We start from the raw sequence: 5,870 nt of genomic DNA, 5'->3' as shown, positions 1-5,870 counted from the left end.
CGGCCCTCCGATGTGGGACCTCTGCGTGCGTCGGAAAAAAATGTGACATTCGGGCCGTCTCGGTCTCGCCAGATACGTTTCGCGCCGAGGCATTGGCGGGCGGGGCCGCGAGGCCGCGCTCGCCGCGTCCCCGGCGCTGGAGTGGACCCGCGGCCGGAGGAGCCGTCCGCCCGAGCGCCTGGCGGCGCCGGCGGGGGCCCTCCGATGGCAGGTTGTAATCGCCGATCGGTCGGTGCGGGGGTGTGGGTGCGTGGCCGCGAGGAGCGGCCGCCGGCCTTCGGTCCGTGTTAGTAAGGCGCCCGCCTGGAGCGGGGCCGGGGCGAGCGCGAGGGCCGCCCCCGTGCATTGGTCTGTGTTCGTTAAGCGGCCCGCTTGGAGCGAGGCCGGGGCGAGCCGAAAGGCCGCCCGCTTCTCCGGTCCGTGTTCGTGTTCGTTACGCGGCCCGCTCGGAGCGAGGCCGCGGCGAGCGCGTGGGGCCGCCCGCTGCCCCGGTCCGTGTTCGTTAAGCGGCCCGCCTGGAGCGAGGCCGGGGCGAGCCGAAAGGCCGCCCGCTTTCTTTAGTCCGTGTTCGTTAAGCGGCCCGCTTGGAGCGAGGCCGGGGCGAGCCGAAAGGCCGCCCGCTTTCTTTAGTCCGTGTTCGTTAAGCGGCCCGCTTGGAGCGAGGCCGGGGCGAGCCGAAAGGCCGCCCGCTTTCTCTGGTCCGTGTTCGTTAAGCGGCCCGCCTGGAGCGAGGCCGCGGCGAGCCAAAAGGCCGCCCGCTTCTCCGGTCCGTGTTCGTGTTTAATATTCGGCCCGCCCGCTCGGAGCGAGGCCGGGGAGAGCGGCTAAGCCGACCGCTTCTCCGGTCCGTGTTCGTGTTTCATAAGCGGCCCCCCCGAAAGGCCGCGGCGAGCCAAAAGGCCGCCCGCTTCTCCGGTCCGTGTTCGTGTTTAATATTCGGCCCGCCCGCTCGGAGCGAGGCCGGGGAGAGCGGCTAAGCCGACCGCTTCTCCGGTCCGTGTTCGTGTTTCATAAGCGGCCCCCCCGAAAGGCCGCGGCGAGCCAAAAGGCCGCCCGCTTCTCCGGTCCGTGTTCGTGTTTAATATTCGGCCCGCCCGCTCGGAGCGAGGCCGGGGAGAGCGGCTAAGCCGACCGCTTCTCCGGTCCGTGTTCGTGTTTCATAAGCGGCCCCCCCGAAAGGCCGCGGCGAGCCAAAAGGCCGCCCGCTTCTCCGGTCCGTGTTCGTGTTTAATATTCGGCCCGCCCGCTCGGAGCGAGGCCGGGGAGAGCGGCTAAGCCGACCGCTTCTCCGGTCCGTGTTCGTGTTTCATAAGCGGCCCCCCCGAAAGGCCGCGGCGAGCCAAAAGGCCGCCCGCTTCTCCGGTCCGTGTTCGTGTTTAATATTCGGCCCGCCCGCTCGGAGCGAGGCCGGGAAGAGCGGCTAAGCCGACCGCTTCTCCGGTCCGTGTTCGTGTTTCATAAGCGGCCCCCCCGAAAGGCCGCGGCGAGCCAAAAGGCCGCCCGCTTCTCCGGTCCGTGTTCGTGTTTAATATTCGGCCCGCCCGCTCGGAGCGAGGCCGGGAAGAGCGGCTAAGCCGACCGCTTCTCCGGTCCGTGTTCGTGTTTCATAAGCGGCCCCCCCGAAAGGCCGCGGCGAGCCAAAAGGCCGCCCGCTTCTCCGGTCCGTGTTCGTGTTTAATATTCGGCCCGCCCGCTCGGAGCGAGGCCGGGAAGAGCGGCTAAGCCGACCGCTTCTCCGGTCCGTGTTCGTGTTTCATAAGCGGCCCCCCCGAAAGGCCGCGGCGAGCGGCAGAGCCGCCCGCTTCTCCGGTCCGTGTTCGTGTTTAATATTCGGCCCGCCCGCTCGGAGCGAGGCCGGGAAGAGCGGCAAAGCCGCCCGCTTCTCCAGTCCGTGTTCGTGTTTCATTAGCGGCCCCCCCCCACCCGGAGCGAGGCCGCGGCGAGCGGCAACGCCGCCCGCTTCTCCAGTCCGTGTTCGTGTTTCATAAGCGGCCCCCCCCCCCTTCCGGAGCGAGGCCGCGGCGAGCGGCAAAGCCGCCCGCTTCTCCAGTCCGTGTTCGTGTTTCACATTGCCGGGGAGCCAGGCACTCATTTGTGATAAAAGTGGCACTCTGTCATATTTTCAGAAAAGTGGGACTTTGCCATATTTTCGAAAAAGTGGGACTTTGTCATATTTTCGAAAAGTGGGACTTTGTCATATTTTCGAAAAAGTGGGACTTTGTCATATTTTCGGCTCCAAAAGCTCTTAAAATGCTGTTCCCTATATATGTGCCGATAGTGTTTTGGAGATCTGGGTCAAACCTCCGCATCTTTTTGGTTTGAGGGTAGAGGTGGGGGGTCAACGCAAAAGATGCGGGCACTTAGTCATTTTTTCGGTTGGGCGACCAGGGGCGCTGTTGGCACTTTGTCATTTTTTCGGCTGGGCGACCAGGGGCGCCGTTTGCACTTAGTCATTTTTAAGGCTGGGCGACCAGGGGCGTTGAGTGTTTGGGCGACCAGGGGCGCCGTTGGCACTTAGTCATTTTTTCGGCTGGGCGACCAGGGGCGTTGAGTGTTTGGGCGACCAGGGGCGCTGTTTGCACTTAGTCATTTTTTATGGATGGGCGACCAGGGGCGTTTGTTTGCTGGGCGACCAGGGGCATTTTTGACACTTTGCCGTTTTTATGGATGGGCGACCAGGGGCGTTTGTTTGCTGGGCGACCAGGGGCATTTTTGACACTTTGCCGTTTTTATGGATGGGCGACCAGGGGCGTTTGTTTGCTGGGTGACCAGGGGCATTTTTGACACTTTGCCGTTTTTATGGATGGGCGACCAGGGGCGTTTGTTTGCTGGGCGACCAGGGGCATTTTTGACACTTTGCCGTTTTTATGGATGGGCGACCAGGGGCGTTTGTTTGCTGGGCGACCAGGGGCATTTTTGACACTTTGCCGTTTTTATGGATGGGCGACCAGGGGCGTTTGTTTGCTGGGCGACCAGGGGCATTTTTGACACTTTGCCGTTTTTATGGATGGGCGACCAGGGGCGTTTGTTTGCTGGGCGACCAGGGGCATTTTTGACACTTTGCCGTTTTTATGGATGGGCGACCAGGGGCGTTTGTTTGCTGGGCGACCAGGGGCATTTTTGACACTTTGCCGTTTTTATGGATGGGCGACCAGGGGCGTTTGTTTGCTGGGCGACCAGGGGCATTTTTGACACTTTGCCGTTTTTATGGATGGGCGACCAGGGGCGTTTGTTTGCTGGGCGACCAGGGGCATTTTTGACACTTTGCCGTTTTTATGGATGGGCGACCAGGGGCGTTTGTTTGCTGGGCGACCAGGGGCATTTTTGACACTTTGCCGTTTTTATGGATGGGCGACCAGGGGCGTTTGTTTGCTGGGCGACCAGGGGCATTTTTGACACTTTGCCGTTTTTATGGATGGGCGACCAGGGGCGTTTGTTTGCTGGGCGACCAGGGGCATTTTTGACACTTTGCCGTTTTTATGGATGGGCGACCAGGGGCGTTTGTTTGCTGGGCGACCAGGGGCATTTTTGACACTTTGCCGTTTTTATGGATGGGCGACCAGGGGCGTTTGTTTGCTGGGCGACCAGGGGCATTTTTGACACTTTGCCGTTTTTATGGATGGGCGACCAGGGGCGTTTGTTTGCTGGGCGACCAGGGGCATTTTTGACACTTTGCCGTTTTTATGGATGGGCGACCAGGGGCGTTTGTTTGCTGGGCGACCAGGGGCATTTTTGACACTTTGCCGTTTTTATGGATGGGCGACCAGGGGCGTTTGTTTGCTGGGCGACCAGGGGCATTTTTGACACTTTGCCGTTTTTATGGATGGGCGACCAGGGGCGTTTGTTTGCTGGGCGACCAGGGGCATTTTTGACACTTTGCCGTTTTTATGGATGGGCGACCAGGGGCGTTTGTTTGCTGGGCGACCAGGGGCATTTTTGACACTTTGCCGTTTTTATGGATGGGCGACCAGGGGCGTTTGTTTGCTGGGCGACCAGGGGCATTTTTGACACTTTGCCGTTTTTATGGATGGGCGACCAGGGGCGTTTGTTTGCTGGGCGACCAGGGGCATTTTTGACACTTTGCCGTTTTTATGGATGGGCGACCAGGGGCGTTTGTTTGCTGGGCGACCAGGGGCATTTTTGACACTTTGCCGTTTTTATGGATGGGCGACCAGGGGCGTTTGTTTGCTGGGCGACCAGGGGCATTTTTGACACTTTGCCGTTTTTATGGATGGGCGACCAGGGGCGTTTGTTTGCTGGGCGACCAGGGGCATTTTTGACACTTTGCCGTTTTTATGGATGGGCGACCAGGGGCGTTTGTTTGCTGGGCGACCAGGGGCATTTTTGACACTTTGCCGTTTTTATGGATGGGCGACCAGGGGCGTTTGTTTGCTGGGCGACCAGGGGCATTTTTGACACTTTGCCGTTTTTATGGATGGGCGACCAGGGGCGTTTGTTTGCTGGGCGACCAGGGGCATTTTTGACACTTTGCCGTTTTTATGGATGGGCGACCAGGGGCGTTTGTTTGCTGGGCGACCAGGGGCATTTTTGACACTTTGCCGTTTTTATGGATGGGCGACCAGGGGCGTTTGTTTGCTGGGCGACCAGGGGCATTTTTGACACTTTGCCGTTTTTATGGATGGGCGACCAGGGGCGTTTGTTTGCTGGGCGACCAGGGGCATTTTTGACACTTTGCCGTTTTTATGGATGGGCGACCAGGGGCGTTTGTTTGCTGGGCGACCAGGGGCATTTTTGACACTTTGCCGTTTTTATGGATGGGCGACCAGGGGCGTTTGTTTGCTGGGCGACCAGGGGCATTTTTGACACTTTGCCGTTTTTATGGATGGGCGACCAGGGGCGTTTGTTTGCTGGGCGACCAGGGGCATTTTTGACACTTTGCCGTTTTTATGGATGGGCGACCAGGGGCGTTTGTTTGCTGGGCGACCAGGGGCATTTTTGACACTTTGCCGTTTTTATGGATGGGCGACCAGGGGCGTTTGTTTGCTGGGCGACCAGGGGCATTTTTGACACTTTGCCGTTTTTATGGATGGGCGACCAGGGGCGTTTGTTTGCTGGGCGACCAGGGGCATTTTTGACACTTTGCCGTTTTTATGGATGGGCGACCAGGGGCGTTTGTTTGCTGGGCGACCAGGGGCATTTTTGACACTTTGCCGTTTTTATGGATGGGCGACCAGGGGCGTTTGTTTGCTGGGCGACCAGGGGCATTTTTGACACTTTGCCGTTTTTATGGATGGGCGACCAGGGGCGGCTAGTGGCTGGGCGACCAGGGGCATTTTTGACACTTTGCCGTTTTTATGAATGGGCGACCAGGGGCGTTTATTGGCTGGGCGACCAGGGGCATTTTTGACACTTTGCCGTTTTTGTGGATGGGCGACCAGGGGCGCCGTGTGGCTGGGCGACCAGGGGCGTTTGTGGGACCGGGCTGACACCGGGACTTTGCCTTTAATTCGGCCGCTCCAGGGAACCAGGAACGCCGGCCTCTGCTCAGCACAAGTCGGCCTGAAGTGGGACTTTGTCATATTTTAATCCTGGGCGACCAGGGGCGTTTGAGGGACCGGGATGACACCGGCACTTTGCCTTTAATTTGGCCGCTCCAGGGAACCAGGAACGCCGGCCTCTGCTCAGCACAAGTCGGCCTGAAGTGGGACTTTGTCATATTTTAATCCTGGGCGACCAGGGGCGTTTGAGGGACCGGGATGACACCGGGACATTGCCTTTAATTTGGCCGCTCCAGGGAACCAGGAGCGCCGGCCTCTGCTCAGCACAAGTCGGCCTGAAGTGTGACTTTGTCATTTTTTAATCCTGGGCGACCAGGGGCGCCGTTGGCACTTAGTCATTTTTTCGGCTGG

The sequence above is a fragment of the Hippichthys cyanospilos genome, unplaced genomic scaffold, assembly GCF_059441005.1.
Source record: "Hippichthys cyanospilos isolate Australia breed blue-spotted pipefish unplaced genomic scaffold, RoL_Hcya_1.0 HiC_scaffold_119, whole genome shotgun sequence".
NCBI lineage: Eukaryota > Metazoa > Chordata > Actinopteri > Syngnathiformes > Syngnathidae > Hippichthys > Hippichthys cyanospilos.
The sequence above is the reverse complement of the archived record's forward strand: the minus strand, read 5'-3'. Positions refer to the sequence as shown.